Below are 25153 nucleotides of genomic sequence, written 5' to 3' on the forward strand. Positions count from 1 at the left end.
TGCAAAACAAAATACATGTACCACAAACTGGTGTCAACAACGCGTAATAACTGTGAATTCACACCCTAGCTGTACCACAGTACATTTGTAACTGTATGAACTACATATCAGAACTGTAAGTGCAGAACAAAAGTGTGCTTGTATAGAGAAAGTTTCTTACCTCTCCAGGTTTGTTGTAGACATAGCAATTTGTAAACATAAGATTGAAGTCTGATATACAGTCTTTTGCAGCGTGATAGAAATTGCTTTCTAATCTCTTTTGATTGTTCCCATGTCCATTGGGTTTTAATGATTGTGAAATAATCCTGAAAGAGAAACACAAGGTGAGGTACATTAATTCTGGGTCAGTAGTTGATGGACTATCTATCTATCTACTATACTAAAATAATAAGCGGTCTCTATCTGTCCGGCTATGCGTTCCGCCACGTTTCGACGCATCAGTCCGATATTTGGGGCATGGGTAGGTGCCGGGAAAAGCATGATGACCGCATGGTTTTGAAGGTCATCGGAGGTCAAGGTCAAAGGTCGTGGATTTCAAACTTTGTCTGATCAGGCTCAAACTTAGTGGGTGGAATGTTTTGAAGGTCATCGGAGGTCAAGGTCAAAGGTCGTGGATTTCTTGATACGAGGGGGAATATATGTGCGAAACAAAATTGAGGTCAACCGAGGTCAAAGGTCATCTAGGGACTAAATTTAAACTTTGCCCTATTGGGCTTAAACTTCGGGGAGCATGAAAAAGGTCATATATTCTATTCAAGAGCACTCGAGGTGAAAGGTCGTATGGGGTCAAATGTTAGAGTATGGGCTTAAACTTGGTAAAAAGAATCATTGATATGTCGGGAACATGTCATAAAGTCAAAAAGGGTCATGCAGTCTAATAAAACAATGAGCTCCGTCTGTCCTGCTATTTTAAACTTTGTCCGATCTGCCCAAATTTGGTGGGTGGAACTTACCGGTAATGCCAGTTTTGCGGGTCAACTGGAACGATGGAAAGGCCAAGCGTTTAACTGGTGTTTCCACATGGCTTTCATTACTACCTTCTGAAGGTATTGGAGTTGGTTGGTTTGTCTTGCCCTGTAACTTTTCTGTGAACATTGCTGGTGATATTAGTGGGTGTCTGATGCGGGGGATGATTTGAAGGGGTGTGCTGTTGAGTTGGTGACATCTGAAATAAAGATAATTAGAAAATGTAAGGCTTTTTTTAACTATCTCAAATTTAAAGGTGGTTCTCGAACCATGAGTCTTGCCTGCTAAGCGCTGGTATCGGCAAGCATTTTCATTGTCGACAATCGATAAAAATTAAAAAGCTGACGTCGACAATTGTTGACAATCAGGCCTACTAAATGTCCCAAAAATTCGCCCCATGGCAAATTGCGACAATCAAGGTTCAAAATTTGGCAACCTACAGAGTGCACATTTATACAGTCAACACGCTGCATGGACTATGAAAACGATACATACTGGCAATGCTATAGTCATGGTATAGTAGCTTAAATATTATTTGCATGTGGGGTGAGAGGAACTAAGAAAATAAAGCATATTTTTCACGTAAAAAACATAAATAAACAAATACTCAACCAAGTAAACACACAAAATAAATTTCGTCATCCCAAGTGTGCACACAGCACGCTAACGACCTTGACATTTGGCCAATCAACGATCGTTATTCAGCCAAGCCCCCCTGACGTCACATTGTGGCCGTTCTAAAAATAAACCAAGATGGCTGAAGCCAAATCAACATCGACGAAAATGGGAAAGTATGGAAAGGGGTCACAATTTTGCTGGATTCGACCATTTTGGATGCTATATTATGAACTATCCTTTGGTATTTAGATAAAAAAGATTCATAACTTTCTTGTCGCATGAGATCTTTTGGGTTGCTAGTAAAAAAGAAGGAAATAAGCAAAGTTTCTGCCAATCAATTTTTCAATTTCGATCGCAAAATTGTTGACAATCAGGCCTACTAAATGTCCCAAAAATTCGCCCCATGGCAAATTGCGACAATCAAGGTTCAAAATTTGGCAACCTACAGAGTGCACATTTATACAGTCAACACGCTGTATGGACTATGAAAACGATACATACTGGCAATGCTATACATGTAGTCATGGTATAGTAGCTTAAATATTATTTGCATGTGGGGTGAGAGGAACTAAAAAGCATATTTTTCACGTAAAAAACATAAATAAACAAATACTCAACCAAGTAAACACACAAAATAAATTTCGTCATCCCAAGTGTGCACACAGCACGCTAACGACCTTGACATTTGGCCAATCAACGATCGTTATTCAGCCAAGCCCCCCTGACGTCACATTGCGGCCGTTCTAAAAATAAACCAAGATGGCTGAAGCCAAATCAACATCGACGAAAATGGGAAAGCATGGAAAGGGGTCACAATTTTGCTGGATTCGACCATTTTGGATGCTATATTATGAACTATCCTTTGATATTTAGATAAAAAAGATTCATAACTTTCTTGTCGCATGAGATCTTTTGGGTTGCTAGTAAAAAGATGGAAATTAGCAAAGTTTCTGCCAATCAATTTTTCAATTTCGATCGCAAAATTTCTGATATTTTTTGTCGATACATGCAAAGCCAATCCAATCGGCAAAAGTGCTCTTGTCGACAATTTTGTCAACGCCTTGTCGATACCAACACTATTGCCTGCATTCACGATCACCTATAACTTTGTAAGCCTAATTTAGAACTAAAAGTTCTCCATTTTACTGAAAACAGCAAAAAAGCAAATATGGGCTCATTGGTTGAGAGACAGACCGTTTGTATCCAAATTGCGGGGTCATTAGAATAAATGACCTTTTTTTAAATGTGATCTTTGTGTGAGAGCCACAAGAAGCCTTGAAAATTGAATTTCTAGTTCTAAATGGCTTCATATGGGTTTTTTATTTCAACAAGGCGGTTCTCGAACCACAAGTATCGCCTGCTTTTGCGTCCGTCTGCTTTCGCGATTACTTTTGGTAGAAATGAACCTGCAACAACCCATGGTGATTTGCCTGTTCAATTTGAGCTTGATTGGACCAATATTGAAATTTGACCTTTGACCCCTAAATTTTGGTGGTTCTCGGCTAGGCACAATTACCTGGCTGATGGTGACTGTACCCACCAAGTCTCATGCCCATCCGACAGTTTTTACTAATTTGACTCCAGATGACCCATGGTGACCCCAAAAATTTGACTCTAAATGTTGACTGTATCCACCAAGTTTCATGCCCATACGGTCGCATGTCATGAATTGGTCATCTTTTGTGTAACATAATGTAAAATGAGGAAAATATCACCAATTGTGTTTCACTTCAACACAACTTTTAATAAATACATTTTAGTCCATTATAAGTATATATTTCTGGAAAGCTTATATTACAAGGATGCCAAATCAACAAAATTTAACATCATAATACAGGGTGGGTAAGAAATATACAGGGTGGAACATCAACAAAATTAGCACATTTCTTGGCACAGTGAACCCCATATTTTTCTTTTCTGAAAGCTATGTAGCTCAAAATAAATATGGATTCAGAAAGACATTTCATGGGCCCTTCAAACAAATTAGGAAGAAAGAGTTTGGTATCCCTTGTGTTAAACATACAGGGTGGTCAAAAATTGTAAAATAATTTTACAATTCTTATGACATTTATCAACCAAAACTTTTTTTCCTCCATTTCTGGTACTAAAACTAATAGCATAATTGAATTCCCCATCAAATTTCCTTAAAAATATGTCTACTTTTGAATAAGCAGGATGACTCAGGCCAAAGATGGGCCATTTAGAAATGTCAGAGCATTACGTGTACACTTTGTACAGTAACATATAGGAAAAACTGTCTTAATTAGCATTTAATTAGGCAATTAATCATGTTACATCTTTTGTTACAGTTGATCTATTATGAGGTAGATCTACAATCCAGGATGATATATGTGCAATTTGTGGTCCATGCTAGTTGTACTTTTTAAGATACAAAGGTTTGAAGTTTGCCATATTTTCACAATTTTGTGTACAACTCTATGGGGCTCCCCGCCCTGCTCCCCATTGACACATCTTACATATTGAAGTATAAATCTCAAAGTAGTTGTCCAATTGACTTGGGGTTTTTTGTATTTGACAAAGAACATAATTATCTACAAAATGATACCAAACTTTCCACAATAGGTACTATACTTTTAGAATAAATCAAACTTGAAGTGTGAAGAAAGGATTTTCATGTTACGGCTCCTCCATTTTTGGGTGACCAATTTGTGACATGCGACCATACGACAGTTTTTAGTAATTTGACCTCAGATGACGCCTGGATGACCTCAGATGACCCGAAACGACCTTCCGAAAATTTGACTCTAAATGTTGACTGTACCCACCAAGTTCCGTGCCCATATGAGTTTTTAGTAATTTGACCTCAGACAACCTTGGTGACCTTGAAATGACCTTCAGAAAATTTGACTCTAAATGTTGACTGTACCCACCAAGTTGCATGCCCAATACAACAGTTTTTAGTAATTTGACCTCAGATGATGCCTGGGTGACCTTGGATGACCCCCAAATTTTGACACGCATAAAAACAAGAGCACCAATGGCGCTGTGGCTCTTTGCTTTTTGGGGGCAGTGAAAGTAATTGTGAAAAGAAATGTCAGTTTTTATTGAGTAATGCATGGCTTTTTCACTCGACCATGTGCTTGCAATGCTGTTGAATTCTGCACTTTGGCGAAGTTGGAACTGCATTTTAATGGAATTCTGCGAACTTTTATGGCATAAAGCAACATTTTTATAGTAAGTGCACTGCTTGGAAACTTCTTTGGCTAACAGATCAAAGTTAAATTGGTCTTCTGGTGACAGACCATGTGATCATAACAAAATATGGGGTCTTTGGGCGACATTGATACTCCACAGCTCCAAAGTGGGAGTCCCCCCCCCCCCAGGTGCACAGATGAGATAAAAACACACATTTACCGTATTAATTCCAATAACGAAGTCATTTTGAGTGGGTGCTTATTTTTTACCTGGTTTACCTAATTTGTTCGTTTAGGGGCGTTTATTAGAGACAAATTGACGTAGGCTATAGAAGGGTCCTGACACGTTCTAGTAGCTTTTCTGATACAGAAAATGTATTACAAGTTTACACCTGGGCTTGTAGTCCTCCAGCTATTTCACTGTATCGACGTCTATCTGTCACTTCAACATTAATGGTACCCTTCAGCAAATTGAAAATACCCTGGGTGGGCGCTTATTGGCATGAATACGGTACATGTTAAAAATGTAGACTTCCCAAATAAAAAATAGGCCTTTTAATGTTTTGGACCCCTTCAGAGGAAAAATTCACAATTGAAAGGGTCCAAAATTTTTTTGAAAATACCCCTTCAGCAAAATACATTAGTAAACCCTGTGCACAGTGGATTAATGAACTACATGTAGGCTGCAAGTGCAACCACAGTTCATTATTTCTGTCTTCAGTAGATAGCAATTAACCTGTTTTCATGTTGCAGCTCACACATGTACCTTTATTAAATAATAAAAATTTAGGGCTGCTAAGAATACGCAATTGCGTTATTTGCGCCGCAATTTGCGTATTTTGGCTCCAATTGCGTTTTTGACATTTTTGAAAAAATCTTTTTTGCGATTTTTAATTTTTTTTTTTGCGGATTTGGAGAGTCCCTGGACCTAACATCAAGTGCTACCATCATTAAAAAATTTAAAAAATAATTGGAAAAAGATACAAAAAATTACAAGTTTGTATCCAAATGGGACCAATTTGTAACTTGTGTTAACTTCAAAATCTATCTAAGATATAGACTTGTGTACAAAACCAATGCATTTTTATATCTTCAATAGACTATGCAGTGAACACAAGTTACAAATCGGTCCCATTTGGATACAAACTTGTAATTTTTTTGTTTTTTTTCCAATTTTTTTAAAATCAACCACAAATGATTGTAGTACCTCACTCTAAGGGACTCTCTAAATCCGCAAAATATTTTGTTAAAAACGCAATTTTTTTATTTTTTTTTATTTTTTTATTTTCTTATTTAATTTAATTTTTTTAATTTTTTTAATGATGGTAGCACTTAATGTTAGGCCCAGGGACTCCCCAAATCCGTGATTTTTTAGATTTTTCGTTTTTGGCGGGAAATCGCGGATTTTTCCGTTTTTTGTAAAGTCGGGGGTCGTTTTTTGGCCTCCAAAATCGCGTATTCTTAGCAGGCCTAGGATTAATGAATTTGCTTCTGCCAGGACAGGCAACCAACCATTTGGATGATAACATAAGCCCCACATATGTGTGGGGACCAAAAAGTAAAGAATATAACAAAATGTCCCCACTGAGGGTAACACTCCTCATAAGACCTGGTAGAATACAAAATGTAGGTTAACAATGAGGTAGGCACCACTAAGAAAAGGAGAAATATTCTCCTGGTTTTTCTGGACCAGTTTTTCATGAGGAATAAGTATGAGGTAAAAAGCCTGTAACTAGGAGTGGGCTATAGATGGCTCATACTTCATTTTATTTTCTAAACAGTTTTTTTTTGTTCTATATAACCTATCTCAGCATGAAATGACAAAATTTTTGACAGGGGGTCTGAGAAAAAAGTGTGTAGTGCCCTCTTGTGTCACCATACCTTATCTTTGTGGAGGAGTGGATTTGAGTACAAAATTTTGACCCAAAATGTCAATTTTAAGAAAACGCAATGTCCAATTTTTATGCAACTTCCAAAATTAGGTATTTTGAGCTCATTTACATTATATATTAGGCACGGAGTTTCGCGATTTAAAATGTGAAAATTTCAGGTTTTTCATTTCTCAATAGTATCTACCAGTACACAAAATAAGGAAAAAATCCATGAGCATGGGTTAACTTTCATGTTGAGTTGGCATGGAATGACTCAAGAGCAAAAATACAACTTTCTAAACTACATGTATCGTACAGTGTCAGCAAGTTTGCATTCACATAATTTGTGCTCGGAGACTGGGGGTCGCACGTTCCTCAAACTTGGTGGGTGGGTGCATCTTCACCCGAGACAGAACAAGTTTGTATAAGTTAGTGGGTCAAGGTCACCCAAGATCATCCAGGGGTCATCTGAACATGTATATTTTTTCTTCAAAAGTCATATTGATTTTAAAATAAAAGGGGTCAAAACCTCAAAAATAAGTTTTAAGCCTGTAATGTAGGCACCGGAGTTTCGGGCGATTTAAAACGGCAAAATGCGCGGCCGTTTTTTTTTTATAAAGCGCGAAAATAAACGAAAATTCAAGTCAAAAAGCGCAAAAATGCGTTTTCCACCACTTTTAGTATCCATTGATGAAGTCACACGCAATTCGACGGAAATCAAGTAGGTCGAATTCTGCACCTATTTCACGCGTGCTAGTCCGATATTTTTCTCTCCATGAAGTTGATACATTATGTGAACAATGCAAATTTTATGTGAAAAGCTACTACTGTACTGTACAATAAACATTTTAATGCATAACTGTACTTTTTTGGCGTCCAAATGTTGTTTTTGTCATGAACTGATTCGTATCTCGTGTGCGCTCTGTGACTTATATCCTACCCTTCTTCGCTCAATCAATTATGCATATATGATTAATGACGTCCTCATACATACGGACATTTGCATATCACGTAAGGGCTTTCGGGGAGGATATTGTGCTGGTCTGGACTCACGTAAACAGGCGCTGGGCCTGCATCAAATGGAATATTGGTGAATTTACATTGAAAAGTAGTGTGTTTGGCAAAATTCTCAAAATTCACGATGAACCACCAAAATCGCGATGGACCCCCCAAAATTTTTTGCGCTTTTTGCGCGAAACTCCGGTGCCTAACATATATTTAGACACCAAAATCATAGCAACATGCCAGAAAAGGACTACTTTGAAGGATTTTGTACTCGAATACACTCCCTCAACAATGATAAGGTATGGTGACACAAGAGGGCGCTGCACTTTTTTCTCGGACACCAGGCGGCATAGGAAGCGCAGCACGTGACGTATGAGGCTGGCGAAGATACAGGGCTGACAGCCCCATTCAAAATACACGGTTAGCAATTACAAATGGAAAATTAACATACTTGCAGTGGGGTACTTTGTCGAACCCCGACGGTTTTAGAGTAAGATCATTTTGCTTTGACACCACATAACAAATTTAGAATTGTTTGTGACGATTTTATGATGTGTTAATCCAATGGCGACCTCAAAATTGGCGATATCGCTTCCATCACCGCCTGTCGGACACCAGGCCAAAAATTTTGTCATTTCATATTGAGATAGGGTAAAAGGAATAAATAAAAACTGTTTAGAAAATCATATGACAAAAAAATAGTTTTCACCTAGTATAGCTCACTGCTACTGTAACCTGAGAACTTTTCTGTGAGGGTGCTTTTTTTTTTACAATTTCTGGAATTTTTCGAAAAAGAGGGCGTGGGACTATACTCGAACGTGGGACTATACTCGGACCAATACAGTAATATTAGGCCTGCTAAGAATACGTTATTTTGGAGGCCAAAAAACGCACCCCGATTTTCCAAAAAACGCAAAAATCCGCAATTTCCCGCCAAAAACGCAAAATCTAAAAAAAATATTAACAAAAATTTTGTGGATTTGGAGAGTCCCTGGGCCTAACATCAAGTGCTACCATCATTAAAAAAAAAAAAAATTAAATAAAAAAATAAAAAATTGCATTTTTTTAAAAATATTTTGCAGATTTGTGTTCACTGCATAGTCTATTGAAGATATAAAAATGCATTGGTTTTGTACACAAGTCTATATCTTAAAGATAGATTTTGAAGTGAACACAAGTTATAAATTGAATACCTGAGTGGAAGAAGGGCCCAACTCCATCAAAACTGTTTTTGAGATACAGGGGTAGCGCTAGAACCAAAAACTCGAGTGTCCGCAGGGACCCCCGAACTTGCAGAAAATGTAAAAGTAGGGGGTCCGGAGTAGAGTTTGGCGAGTCCCGAGTTGCACAAATGCAGTATAAATAGTATGTCTGCAATAGCCCTAAATTGAAAAACTGGGGTTCTGCAGGGACCCCTGAACTTGCAGGAAATTTAAAAACAGGGGGTCCCAACTCTATTTTGGTGGGTCCGGGACCCCAAAAAGCAACTTAGCGCTACCCTTGTTGAGATATTAAGAAAAAACTTACTATTTGGAAAAGTTTTATAGACAGAACGTTTTCATCTTCAGGGGACCTTTAATACATGAACATACAATAGTACATACATTCGTAATTATATTTGATGTTTCCATGGCAGCGGTACAGGTCTTAATATGAGTTGGAGTTGGGCCCTTCTTCCACTAATATACTGCAAGTGCCAGTTCTGTGTTATAAATAGCTACAGAAATTACGTAATCACCATTAATTGCACAAGTAGAACTCATGTAATATGTTAGCAAGAAAATTTATTGTAGTGAAAAGCAGATTTCATGGATGAACAAAATTCCTCTTGAACCCTATATATGTGGAAGAAGGGCCCAACTCCATGGAGTTGGGCCTTTCTTCCATGAAAACCATGATTATGTGTACGTGAAAGACTATTTAGAGAGTGGATTTTGGCTCATCTTTCACACACAAGGAAGATCAGTCTGCTGGCAATAAAATGCTGGGTCTAACTCATTTTTGTAACAAATTGGAGTTGGGCCCTTCTTCCACTCAGGTATTCAATTGGTCCCATTTGGATACAAACTTGTAAAGTTGTAATTTTTTTGTATCTTTTTTCCAATTTTTTTTTTTTTTTTTTAAATTTTTTTTTTAACGATGGTAGCACTTGATGTTAGGTCCATTTTTTTTCCAAATCCGCGGAAAAAAAAAATTAAAATCACAAATTTTTTTTTTTTTTTTTATAGATTTTTCAAAAATGTCAAAAACGCATAATTGGAGCCAAAATATGCAAATAACGCATAATTGCGTATTCTTAGCAGCCCTAAGTAATATGAAGGTGCAAAGGAGGTCACAGTTGAGGGCGCTTTTCAAAATGGCTGCCAAAATCCAATGAAAATCACATACGGTTAAAATTGTCACTTATGAGGTTATTTTTTTCCCCGATTAATTAGTATTACTGGCAGTAGAGTATAAATAAATCAAGTTATTAATAGGAATGTTCCAGGAGCCCACAGTTGAGGGCGCTTTTAAAATGTCCACCAAAATCCTATGAAAAGCATATGTATACACATCATCAAAATAATCATTTATGAGGTACAATTTGATCGCATGTCATAAGGTGGTCCATTTTGCATTACAGTAGGCACTGGAGTTTCGCGCGATCGTGCAAAAAAAAAATCACGATTTTGGGGGGCCATCGCGATTTTGGTGGTCCATCATGAATTTTGAGAATTTTGCCAAACACACTACTTTTCAATGTAAATTCACCAATATTTACTGTTTACGTGAGTCCAGACCAGCACAATATCCTCCCCGGAAGCCTTTCCGTGATATGCAAATGTCCGATTTTTTCCATGACGTGTTACCATGTGTGGTAGTTAATTCTTTACATCGATCGTATGTATGAGTGACGTCATTAATCATGCATAATTGACTGAACGAAGAAGGGTAGGATATAAGTCACAGAACGCATACGCGAGATACTGAATCAGTTCGTGACAAAAACAACATTTGGGACGCCAAAAAAGTACAGTTATGCATTAAAATGTTTATTGTACAGTACAGTAGTAGCTTTTCACATAAAATTTGCATTGTTCACATCATGTATCAACTTCATGGAGAGAAAACATCGAGTAGCACGTGTGAAATAGGTGCAGAATTCGGCATACTTGATTTACTTCGATTGCGTGTGACTTCATCAATGGATACAGTGTCCGAAATAAGGAAAATATGGAGGTTATCCCGAGGATAACTAAAGCATAAATTCTGCTTGTCCTCAATACATTTTGGTTGTCCCCAAAATGCATCATACTTTTGGAAGTAAAATATAGTGGTTGTCCAGGGGATAAGTACATAGCTCAATATGGTTGTCCCCAGTGATTTTTGGACAAGAGGACAAGAGGATACATGTAAGTGCTTATTTCGAACACTGAATGGATACAAAAAGTGGTGGAAAACACATTTTCGCGCTTTTTGACTTGAATTTTCAGCGCATTAAGCGCTTTATAAAAAAAAACCGGCCGCGATTTTGCCGTTTTAAATCGCTTGAAACTCCGGTGCCTACATTACAGGCTTAAAACTTATTTTTGAGGTTTTGACCCCTTTTATTTTAAAATCAACATGGACTTTTGAAGAAAAAATATGTTCAGATGACCCCTGGATGATCTTGGGTGACCTTGACCCACTAACTTATACAAACTTGTTCTGTCTCGGGTGAAGATGCACCCACCCACCAAGTTTGAGGAACGTGCGACCCCCAGTCTCCGAGCACAAATTATGTGAATGCAAACTTGCTGACACTGTACGATAGTTTAGAAAAGTTGTATTTTTGCTCTTGAGTCATTCCATGCCAACTCAACATGAAAGTTAACCCATGCTCATGGATTTTTTCCTTATTTTGTGTACTGGTAGATGGTCGCATGTCATACGGTGGGCATGCAAAAAGGTGGCGGTGTTACATTTTTCCGAATGGAGTCGCCAATAAAATACTATAACCTCACAACCCCTTGGCCTATTGAGATGGTTGATACATCATTTTATAGCTGAAAAATTAGTCTATGGCTGTGTGAAGTTTCATTGATATAGGAATTCAAATAACAGAATAACAGCAGCTTGAAACTGAAAAATCAGGGGTGGCGGCTCAGGTGGTTGAGGCTCAGGTGGTTGAGGGCAATGTATTAGCATAGGAAAATGTAAGATTTCTGTAGTGTTGGTTTGAATAAATTGTTGTATCTTCATAACCCCTTGTCATATGGAGCTCTTCAATGTCTCATTTTAGAGCCAATTACTCAAAGAAACAGGATTTTCTTCAAAATGGATGAATTTCATATTCCACATTAGCTTCTCATTACATTTTCTACCACGGGTTGCCTCTAAATGCACAGAAGTCAATGCAGTCACATGCAAAGGTCCACATCTCCTTTAATATTCACTGTATCATGATAAATGTGTACATTTTCTGAAAGGAAATTGCACAAGGAAACTAATTTTTGCATTTTAAAAATGGTAGGAAGTAGTTTGGGGAAAATATGAATGATTAATTAAAATTTAATTAAAAAATATCAACATTTTTTGGCGCACCTTGTATATCGTGAATGTGATTACATAATTTTTTTTAAAGGGTGAGACTGATGCATCACTATGTTGTGAACATATCCTGGCACATTGGACAAAATCCTACTTCAGACATTTGTTTTGTGGTATTTTATGTGAAGAAGGTCCAATTTGAGAAAAACAGATTTGAAATTTCAGATTTACATTGCCGCCTATACACTAATTAATCATTAATTGGGCAATTATGCCAAAACGAAAAGCATTTTTAACTAAAAATCGGTATGAATGATTAGAGAATACCATTGCCTACAACATATCAAAAAATACTTTTTTTGTCAATTTTGACCATGTAACAGAAATTACACCACCTTATGACATGCGACCAGATACTATTGAGAAATGAAAAACCTGACAATTTGAGGTCGCAACCCCCTTTCGTTTCCACGCTACAGCAATTTGAAATTTAGGGGGGCCACGCGAAAATAACGCGTCGCAAGGTCTACTTTGATTTTCGAGGTGGCGTAATTTCTAAAGTAGTATATATCCCACACCCCTGAAAATGTGTATTCTGGGCTAACTTTTTGTGTAGAATCCAAATATGCAACTTAGAAGTTAGTAGGATATACCATATTGAAGATATGATGGTCTAAATATAGCCGAAAATCAAAGCTGGACCCACTTCAGGGGGGTCGTATCACCAAAACACAAAATATTTTTAAGTCCCAAATTTTGTACCTTTAGTATGCACCCCCTACTACTCACACACAAAAGAAAGAGCCAATTCCAACTTGTTCAACTGAGTTACAGGTCTTCAACAAGAGCACCAATGGCGCTGTGGCTCTGCGCTTTTTGGTGACAGTGAAAGTAATTGTTCTTGGAGTCGATTGTGCAATGTGACAGATCACAATCAATGGGGACATAGGGTTGGTTGGTTGGGAGGTAGCTAATTTGCAGGGCATACAAGAATACATCAATCAATTTAGGGAATTACTATTTATTTACCTAATCGAATCTGGTGGAATTGGATAGAAATGGGTCCAAATGGACCGAAACTGATCAAAATACATAAGCCAATGTCAAGAATAGTGTTGTCTGAATAAGGTTTTGGCTATAATTAATTAGTGACTGTACCCACCAAGTTTAATACCTATACGACAGTTTATACTAATTTGATCTCAGTTGACCCCAGGTGACCCTGAAATGGCCTTCCAAAACTTTGGCTCTAAATAGTGACTGTACCCACCAGGTTCCATGCCTATCCAACAGTTTTTACTCATTTGACTTCAGATAACCCCTGGTGACCCCAAAATGACCTTCCAAAAATGTGACTGCAAATGTTGACTGCATCCATCAAGTTTCATGCCCGTCCAAATGTTTTACTAATTTGACCTCAGATGACCCCTGGTGACCCGAAATGACCTTCCACAAATTTGACTCCAAATGTTGACTGTACTCAGTTTCACACCCATATGACAGCTGTTACTAAATTTACCTCAGATGACCCATGGTGACCCTGGAATGACCTTCCAAATATTTGGCTCTAAATGTTGACTGTACCTAACATGTTTCATGCCCATATAACAGTTTTTACTAATTTGACTTTAAATGACCCCTGGATATCCTCAGGTGACCCTGAAATGACCTTCCAAAATTTGACTCCAAATGTTGACTGTACCCACCAAGTTTCATGCCCATCCGACAGTTGTTATTAATTTGACCTCCAATGACCCCTGGTGACCCCAAAATGACCTTCCAAAAATTTGAATCCAAATGTTGACGGTATCACATTCACCATGTTTCATGCCCATACGAGTTTTTAATAATTTGACCTCAGATGACCCCTGGTGACCCCAAAATGACCTTCCCAAAATTTGGCTATAAATGTTGACTGTATCCACAAAGTTTCATGCCCGTTCAAAAGTTTTTACTAATTTGACCTTAGATGACCCCTGGTGACCCGAAATGACCTTCCACAAATTTTACTCCAAATGTTGACTATACGAGGGCTGTCAAGTGCAGATCCGTCGGAACACGCTTTTCAATACGGAATAAATGCTAACCTCATTGTGACATCATCCAAGCAGCAAAGTTCATTTCCCATTGAAAAAGCGTTATCCGACGGATCTGCAGACGACCATTCTGGTACCCACCAAGTTTCATGCCCATACGACAATTGTTACTAATTTGACCTCAGATGGCCCATGGTGACCCTGAAATGACTTTCCAAAAATTTGACTCTAAATGTTGACTGTACTTAAGTTTCAAGCACATATAACAGTTTTTACTAATTTGACCTCAAATGACCCCTGGATGACTTCAGGTGACCTTGAAATGACCTCCCAAAAATTGGGCTCTAAATGGTGACTGTACCAAATGTCATGCCCATCCGACAGTTTTTACTAATTTGACCTCAGATGACCCCTGGTGACCCGAAATGACCTTCCCATTTGGCTCTAAATGTTGACTGTACCCACCAAGTTTCATGCCCATACGACAGTTTTACTAATTTGACCTCAAATGAACCCTGGTGACCCCGAAATGACCTTCCCAAAATGTGGCTTTAAATGTTGACTGCACCCATTAAGTTTCATGCCCATACGACAGTTTTTACTAATTTGACCTCAAATGACCCATGGTGACCCCGAAATGACCTTCCCAAAATTTGGCTCTTAACTGTACCCACCAAGTTTCATGCCCATATGAGAGTTTTACTAATTTGACCTCAGATGACCCTGGTGACCCCGAAATGACCTTCCAAAAATTTGACTCCAAATGTTGACTGTAGCTACCAAGTTTCATGCCCATCCGACAGTTTTACTAATTTGCCCTCAGATGACCCTTGGTGACCCCGAAATGACCTTCCAAAAATTTGACTCCAAATGTTGACTGTATCCACCAAGTATCATGTCCATCCGACAGTTTTACTAACTTGACCTCAGATGACCTCTGGTGACCCCGAAATGACCTTCACAAAATTTGGCTATAAATGTTGACGGTACCCACCAAGTTTCAGACCCATACGATAGTTTTTACTAATTTGCCCTCAGATGACCCCTGGTGACCCCGAATTGACCTTCCAAAATTTGACTCCAAATGTTGACTGTACCCAATTATTTTTTTTGTAACTTTTTTCTGATTGGGGAATATTTTTTAAGTGACCCCCGCCTGTCATTGATTGCTTGACATTCCTTTTGATTTCTCTCAAAAACTTAGCTCATGATTAATATTGCACAGCCTAGAGCAAAACATTAAACTTGGCAACTTTCAATCAACATGATCAATGATTTCTGAAACCACTAATTTCAGTCACATTTTAATTCAATAATTTAATATGTACATTTTATTTCAACTTTTCTATTTCTGCCACCCCCTTATGAATTATTCATTCATAACTGTGACGACCTTGGGACCGTCCAATCAGAATCAACATGATCAATCAATCAATACGCCGTAAGGTCATGACCTGTGTGGTGAAACCAAAATAAACAGTCAAAAATGGCGAGATTGGTCGGCACAGTCGATGTAACATCGATCAAATAAACCGTGGTCTTGAATTTCTTAAGAAGTCCTGGCCTAAAACTATGTTGTTTTTCAGAGAAAACATATTAATCTTTGATATTCTGAAGTATAAAATTGTTGGGCAAAGTGGAACATCATTTATTTAGACTGTTTTTGCTAAATTGCTATAGAAAAATACGAACATTTTTCAATTTTGCGAAGAGGGTAAATCCCATTGAAAATATAATTTTTCCTCAGAATCATGTCCACAATATGGTTTAATTTACTGTTTTTAACTATATTCTAACAATTAAATCTACAAAGAGCGTGACGAAATACGAACAGCTTGCATGACTTTTATGTCCGTGTTCAGATAACAGGTGCACTTGACTTGCCAAGTTGCCAAAGAAAAATAGGGCAATTCGTCTATTTCCGTCATCTTCTCACAACTTAAATTATACAGACCAAAATAATCTCTAGCACACACAGGGAACCAAGCAAAGCGATTGAAATTGCTCGTTTCTCATGACGATTTCGGACTTTTCTTTCATAAAATAACTACTTTTCCCACCTCATTTCAACCCAATATGGAGTGCAATCGATTGAAAAATAACTTTTAGAAAGTTAGAACTCACTTTTAAAAGCACATATCGCACACAGAAATAACCTTAGCATAAAAAAGCACCATCGGAGGTGGCCGAAAAATGAAGCAAAATACACCGTCCACTTAGTGCGATCACGATGGCTCGTCAAGCAAGCTTGGAGCCAAAAATGAAATAAATTAATTTTGGCCTTAAATAGACCCCCCTGAAAGTCCACATCAGACACCTCGAACCAACTTCTGTTTGATATATGTTTGAATTTGCGTCCAGCAGGAGCCTTGATAGAGGATTACCAACATGGCCACCAGGAGTGTCCCTATGTATTGACGAAGGACAAACTATTAAGGGGTACTACACCCCCTGGCCAATTTTGTGCCTATTTTTGCATTTTTCTCAAAAATTATAGCACATTGTTGACAAGTAAGATATGTATATTATAGGGGTAAGGACTACAACTACTGCACTGAAAATTCAGCAACTCAAGGCAAGTAGTTATTGATTTATTGATCAAATATTGGTTTTCCCTCATTTTTGACTGTAACTCGGCTCCACAACTGTTTTCTGTGTTGAAATAAAATTTCCAGTGCAGTAGTTGTAGTCCTTGCCCTATACATATCTTACTTGTCACCAATGCACTATTTTTAAGAAAAATGCAAAAATAGGCACAAAATTGAAGGATCAAAACATATATGTTTGCATTTTCAAAAACAAAATTTTGGGCAGAAAATCATGTTTTTTGAAAAAAATCAGTAGTCAACGACTCAACGTATTTCAATATAACTGCAATACCCATCAAATTAAAGATATTGTTCTACTCTATCATTTGATACCAAATTTGTAATTGTGGCACCAGTGTTTTTGGAGATATTAACAATTTTCACCATTTGGAATTTGCTCTCTCTCATACGGAATTGCCCAAATGAGAGAAGTAAAGAATAAATGATTTCCCCACTGAGTGTGACACTCCTCATAAGATCTGGGTCAGACTCAGTATTCATATTTTGGGTCCTTTTCATATCTTGAAATGCCAAGAAGGTATGACCCCCCTCTCGAGTTGTGTTAAATGAAAGTAAACTTAGTAAAAAATACAATAAAAGTAATTCCCCCCACCTGCGTGCCCCACTCAAAGCCACATGGTTCAGCTTATAAAAAGGCGGCGAGATCAAAATGCATGGCGAGCTGAAAATGATGGTGGCAACAAAACACATTCTTACCAGGCGGCGGATGACATGATCGCGCCGATTTTGTGGGGTTCATTATCGAACTAGCGGTTTTAGCTTGTATTTATATTATTTATCAACATAGGCCTATTTGTTTGTGATATTTCAAGCGTTTTAAAATTTCAAAATAATCCCATTCAATTACACGGTTGTGATGAAAATTTACTGAATTTAGGGACTGCACGTCATACACCACCTGATTCTTACCTTTGATCCAAGTCCATTTACTGAGGTTCCATCACCGGCGTTATTCACTATTGGTCCTCTGTAACAAAAAAAAAATAATAATAATTTTCAGTTAAGAACTGGTGGTACTGCTTTTATGTTTTCTACTGTGACAGTTTCCAGTAACCCACACACACTGCATAGATATGTATACTGGCTGCAATTTAGCGATGAAAAGGTGATGAATGAATTTTAATGCTTTTCAAAGGCTCGCTTTCTTCAAGTGAAATATTAAAAGCACCATGAAATATTAAATACATGTAAGATTTACTTTTTGAGCCGTAAGTTGCAAGTTTACAAAACATAAACTGCCGTGAGTATTCACACGTCACACACCTTTCCCAAACTTATATGCTTACGTCGTTGCTAATAAAATATGAAATATATTTAAGAAAATACAGGTTGAAATTTTTACCCTGTACAACTAAAAATGTGTTGTTTTTACCCAAAAATGAGGTGTTTGTATCACTCTGTAACGATAGGTCGTAGATAGCAGGGTTATAGCCAGGCCGGTCGGGGGTAACAGAAAATAAAAAAAATATATATGTTTTATTCATCATAAAAAGTGTAAAAAAAAATTAAAAAATTTGGGGGTATACCCCCAGCCTATTCCCTGATCCCTCATGTTTGCTAAAAAGATTGCCCCAAGCCAGCACTCTAATTGGATAGTAAAATTAGCCAGCACTCAACTTGGGCTAGATATAACCCTGGTAGATAGCACAAACTATACTTAAAATCCTTGTGACCAGACGAATAATTTGGTATATATAGGGGAGATTGGGGTTAGTTGAAACATTTTTCACAAAATCGTCTTTTTAACACAAACCGATTACTTTCAAGAAACACTAACCATATCAGTATGGCCACACGTTTTGAACTGGCCACCCAAAAATGGTGGTTTTGTTACGCTTTTCCAAATCAAGACTCGTTCAAATTGTTATATCTCTGCTTAAACAAAAGGTATTGAAGTGTGTTTGGTGTCATGTTGTAGCTAAATGTGTGCCCTAACTGACCTCCAAAGGAGAATTGTTTATCAGCTAAGATAGTGGAGTTAGAGTTGTTTGAGTTCAGAATGACCGAGGTGGGGGATGAGGCGGTGGCGGATGAGGCGGTGGCGGTATGTGCAAAGTCTATGGGAAATAAAGATTTTGTGTGCGCGCGTTGAATCAACTGATCATTTATTTATTCTGCTAATTGTTTTTAATCATTTTGAACTCTTTATGATTGGTTTAGTCTATGAAATGCAAACTTTTATGTGCAAAACTACCTGTTTTCATATTAAACACTGTAGTAAGCAATGCGGATCATGTCTTCAAAATCTAAAAGTTGCCCTAAATTTTTAATTACTTATCCTATCATAGTCAAAGTTTACATTTTCTGAGAGGAAATTTGATGAGGAATCTAAATATAGACTTACTTTTTTTGTATGGGTTAGGGTAAAATGTTTCAGTTCACAATATGTTGAATTGTAAAAAATTTGAACATATTTTGGTACACCCTGTATTCTGAGATTACCCAACAGCTGTGATTTTTTTCCTTCCAAAGTCAGTAGGCTCCCCCTAACCTCTAACCAAATCAATGTTGTTTACTTTCAGTTAATAACTGCAAGTTAGTAATAAGCAATGCATTAAGTGACCCATTTTTTATTTGGATTTTTTTTATTCCACCCTGTGTAACTTCAAGGTCACCCTGTACAATGAGTTGAAATTTGTATATTTAAATTTGGGGGTATACCCCCAGCCTATTCCCTGATCCCTCATGTTTGCTAAAAAGATTGCCCCAAGCCAGCACTCTAATTGGATAGTAAAATTAGCCAGCACTCAACTTGGGCTAGATATAACCCTGGTAGATAGCACAAACTATACTTAAAATCCTTGTGACCAGACGAATAATTTGGTATATATAGGGGAGATTGGGGTTAGTTGAAACATTTTTCACAAAATCGTCTTTTTAACACAAACCGATTACTTTCAAGAAACACTAACCATATCAGTATGGCCACACGTTTTGAACTGGCCACCCAAAAATGGTGGTTTTGTTACGCTTTTCCAAATCAAGACTCGTTCAAATTGTTATATCTCTGCTTAAACAAAAGGTATTGAAGTGTGTTTGGTGTCATGTTGTAGCTAAATGTGTGCCCTAACTGACCTCCAAAGGAGAATTGTTTATCAGCTAAGATAGTGGAGTTAGAGTTGTTTGAGTTCAGAATGACCGAGGTGGGGGATGAGGCGGTGGCGGATGAGGCGGTGGCGGTATGTGCAAAGTCTATGGAAATAAAGATTTTGTGTGCTTGTGCGTTGAATCAACTGATCATTTATTTATTCTGCTAATTGTTTTTAATCATTTTGAACTCTTTATGATTGGTTTAGTCTATGAAATGCAAACTTTTATGTGCAAAACTACCTGTTTTCATATTAAACACTGTAGTAAGCAATGCGGATCATGTCTTCAAAATCTAAAAGTTGCCCTAAATTTTTAATTACTTATCCTATCATAGTCAAAGTTTACATTTTCTGAGAGGAAATTTGATGAGGAATCTAAATATAGACTTACTTTTTTTGTATGGGTTAGGGGTAAAATGTTTCAGTTCACAATATGTTGAATTGTAAAAAAATTTGAACATATTTTGGTACACCCTGTATTCTGAGATTACCAAACAGCTGTGATTTTTTTCCTTCCAAAGTCAGTAGGCTCCCCCTAACCTCTAACCAAATCAATGTTGTTTACTTTCAGTTAATAACTGCAAGTTAGTAATAAGCAATGCATTAAGTGACCCATTTTTTATTTGGATTTTTTTTATTCCACCCTGTGTAACTTCAAGGTCACCCTGTACAATGAGTTGAAATTTGTATATTTAAATTGCTTTTGCCTTCAGCTTTCCCAAAATGTATACTTTTGCTAGTTTAGGGTTGATAGTTGTGGAGATATTCTAATTTGAAACTTGTTTGATGTAAAAATTCATAATATTTGTGATGTAACACTAAGGATGGCGAGTTCAAAACATATGGCCGTATAAACATATACATACATGCTACAAATACAGCCTTAAACTTTATTGGACCTGCTTATGATTATTCATATAATCCAATTTGAAAATTTGAAAAAAGTGTTTCAACTAACCCCACCCCTGGGGTAAGTTGAAACATAGGGTGGGGTTAGTTGAAACATGGCTTGTAAAAATTTCAAAATAATTATTATTGTGTTGTTAGGGTTATACTTCCATTGAAGGCACCCTTTAACATACTAATCAGTGTGAAAAAATGAATAAATAAATATGTGGGAGTGTGGGTCAATACTTTGGACACAAGGTGATGAGTGTCACCATGGACCAAAATATGAGAAGCCTAAAATATTATAAAATGTACTTTTTGTGTGCACTTTATGCTTGTATTATTGCTTTTTAACCATATTAAAGCAATATTGAAGAAATGGTAAACATGTTACAAATTTTAAAAGTCAAATTTTAACCATATTTTTCTATGCAATTTTCACGTGTCAACTAACCCCACCTCAAAAGTTTCAACTAACCCCGATGCCTATTTTTACATTTCAAAGTTCATTACACAAAATAAGAAATACAATAAAACTTTTATTTAACATTATTCTGGGACTTACTACTAGTGCTATGATACTAAAAAAATAATCCCCTGAATCTTCAAACAACATGGAGATAATGCATCTTTTCTGAGGGGTATAAAAATTAGTCAGTAAGTCAAAAAACAGATATTCCTTTCCCAAGCCAACACTGGTGGGGCATCAGTGCTGTTGCTAATTTGGTGGATGACCCTTACTAATACCTATTACCGGGGGGTACTAGGTGCCAGTATTTTACCAAATTAATTTTTGTGTCAGAAAAAAATACAATGTTTCAACTTACCCCGCGTTCCAACTAACCCCAATCTCCCCTATCATTTAACAAGATTTGAGAAATTTTTAATTTTTACAGGTGGTGACCGCATTGCATTATCTAAATTCAGTAAATTTTCATCGTCAACCGTGTAATTGAATGGGATTATTTTGAAATTTTAAAACGCTTGAAATATCACAAACAAATAGGCCTATGTTGATAAATAATATAAATACAAGCTAAAACCGTTGGGGTTCGATAATGAACCCCACAAAACTAACCGACTATATTGGAAAATGCCATACGGCCAGGCGTCACACAAGTTGCCGGCTCGATCATGTCATCCGCCGCCTGAATTTTTACATGTGTATGACCTTCAGAGGTCACTAGGGGTCAAATCCAAAATGCCTCCACAGTTAACATATATCTTAAAATAAACTGGACCATCACCATGTACAGCGTCAGCATGTATAGTAAATTATGATGATTGTATCAGAAAAAAGTGCACAATACAATTGTACCAAATACAAAGCTTAGCAACTTATAAAGTACAATTAATTGATTTTTTATTTGTAAAATAATGACGAAAAAACTTTTAAAATGCTCCGATATCAATGCAAATGGTCTCAAATTGCTTGTCATGTAAAAAGAAGTCAAAGGAGGAATCGTTTCCCAAGTTATTGACAAAATTAAAAGGGCATTTCGTGATCCACAGCATCATCCCCCTACTTTTCTCAAAAAAAGTTAAGATTTTTATATCACTGGAAACCTCTTGCTACATAATGTTTATGTACAAAATATTTCTTGCAGATTAATTAGTTTAGCAAAGATATCGTGAAATTTGAATTTTGTTCTGGTATAAAAACATACCAGAACGAAATTACAACACATTGTCTATGGAGCAATGCAACATACATAATCATGCATATCTGGCAAACGCAAAATCAGAAGCAACTGAAATTTTGGGAATAAGCTTTTTTTGTGGAAATCTACTGAAATGTCATAAAAAAAAGGTGCTAGGATCACGAAATACTCCTTTAAATTTCATTTAAAAAATTCCCATTACAGCCTATTTTGTGATGTTTCCTAGGTAATCAAACATCCTAGATGGTCACTATTCCTTTTAACATGGCAAGCAATTCGAGACCATTTTCGTTTAAATTGGAGATTTTAAATTTTTGGCCCCTGTGTGGCAAAAAAAACTGATTCCCCCAGATTTGACCTTTTTGCTTATAACTTAAGAATGGTGTGTTGCAGGTGGGTCAAACTATACTTTTTCTCAGGTGGTGGCCGCATTGCATTCTCTAAATTCAGTAAATTTTCATCGTCAACCGTGTAATTGAATGGGATTATTTTGAAATTTTAAAAGCGCTTGAAATATCACAAACAAATAGGCCTATGTTGATAAATAATATAAATGGCCATGTGTTTTGAACTCGCCACCCTTAGCGTTACATCACAAATATTATGAATTTTTACACCAATCAAGTTTCAAATTAGAATATCTCCACAACTATCAACACTAAACTAGCAAAAGTATACATTTTTGGAAAGCTGAAGGCAAAAGCAATTTAAATATACACATTTCAACTCATTGTACAGGGTGACCTTGAAGTTATACAGGGTGGAATAAAAAAAAATCCAAATAAAAATGGGTCACTTAATGCATTGCTTATTACTAAGGGCGTGGACTCGATCCTACATCGAGTCCACTTCAAGCATAGTGAGAACGTTGAAATAAGTGGTCTCGATCCTACATCCAGGATGTAGCATCGAGACCACCTTATTGAGGTAGTCTCGCATACCTAGGACGTGGTATCAAACAGGCCATAGTGAGAACGCGTTTACAAGTGGACTCGATCCACCTTGATGGCCGTCGTTGTACTATAGGCCTATACAATATACAGTCTACATTATATAATTTTCCATTATAAAATTTAAACATATATGCATTTTCAACTTAAAAAATTCATAGCTGGTATTAATAGAACAAATTTCTACAGGCTTTATTTCATGTAGTAATTTACAACATTTATTTTTTATGCGGAAAAAGCTCGGGGAAAGTGGCTATACACGGAAGTTCGTTTGAGATGCTTGCCGTAGTTTGATGAGCAGCATGCTTCTTGTGCAGTGTGAAAACAACGGCATCGCGGCAAGATACAGATTTTATCCAGTTTCAGAATTAAACAAAACTAGTCAAGTTTGATTTGTGCTGTGAGTTCGGCTCAAAACATGCATTGCAACAGAATTTGTGACGTCATGCTGCATGACTCATGCATTTATATTATAACATCCGGGTTAGTGGAGTCGATCCTACATCAGCATTTTGGTGTTAGTGAGAACGCGAAATCAATGTGGACTGAGTCCACTTGTATGTGGACTCGGACCTAGGTAGGAAACCCCATGTTTGTAGTGAGAACACGACCTAACTTGCAGTTATAAACTGAAAGTAAACCACATTGATTTGGTTAGATGTTAGGGGGAGCCTACTGACTTTGGAAGAAAAAAAATCACAGCTGTTTGGTAATCTCAGAATACAGGGTGTCCCAAAATATGTTCAAATTTTTTACAATTCAACATATTTTGAAATTTGAACTGAAACATTTTACCCCTAACCCATCAGGGTTAGCGGTGCCTAGTTAAAACAGGGGTCCAGTGGAAGCTATTTGGACCCCTTAATCCCACCTTTAGTCTGAAAATAGGGCGTCCAAACCTAAAAACAAAGGGTCCAAAACGCCAAAATCTTTTTGAAAAAAAAAAAAAAAATGAAAAATACCAAAAAAGTTAATTTTTAACAATTTAATTTAATTTAATGTAATCCAATTTAATCTAATTTAATTTAATTATTTTATTTCATTTTATATTAATCTATATATATTCCATGTCTACCGCCTGCTGAGGCTGGTCAATAATTATATACTGTCTATAGAGGGCAGTATATTTTTGTTTATCTTAAAACCAAGATGGTAGACTCGATCTCATAAAGTTCAGCGATCACGGCCAAAAGCGGCTGTAGTTACTGTAAATTCTACTTCACAAATCAGTATTACTGTGTGATATATCAATTATTGAAGTAAATTAGTCCATAATTCACCATTTTAGGGGTTCAGTTGCTTAGAAAATGATGTGCATATTATGCAATTTGGGGCCTAGAATGCCGGACTTTCTGAAAGTTTTGGAAGGCTAAAATAATGACCGGCTGACGATATGAATTGAAAATTGTGGCGCCCAGCCTTGGATATTCCTAAAAACAACGACTTTTTGTGGCCGATTTTTTGACAATTAATGACACATTTATGTAGATAAACAGTTAACATTGTTAAATGGGAGGATTTTTTATTTCTACACAGTAAATCTGGCTGCGATTTGGATGCGTCCAGTTGAGATTTTTTGGACCCCTTAACAGTGTCCAAAATAAGGAAAATATAGAGGTTGTCCCGAGGACAACTAGAACATAAATTCTACTTGTCCTCAAAACATTTTGGTTGTCCCCAAAATGTGTCATATTTAAGAGGTAAAATATTGTGGTTGTCCAGAGGATAAGTACATATCTCAATATGGTTGTCCCCAGTGATTTTTGGACAAGAGGACAAGAGGATAAGTGCTTATT

At 36.9% G+C, this 25153-nt stretch overlaps 1 pseudogene; it reads right to left on the reverse strand.

The window, feature by feature from the left end:
• Window positions 1-23374, reverse strand: part of LOC140136965 (uncharacterized) — a 60078-nt pseudogene extending 36704 nt beyond the window's left edge.
• Between the last annotated feature and the right edge of the window lie 1779 nt (window positions 23375-25153).

This window comes from Amphiura filiformis, chromosome 17 (genome assembly GCF_039555335.1).
Source record: "Amphiura filiformis chromosome 17, Afil_fr2py, whole genome shotgun sequence".
NCBI classification, from domain to species: domain Eukaryota; kingdom Metazoa; phylum Echinodermata; class Ophiuroidea; order Amphilepidida; family Amphiuridae; genus Amphiura; species Amphiura filiformis.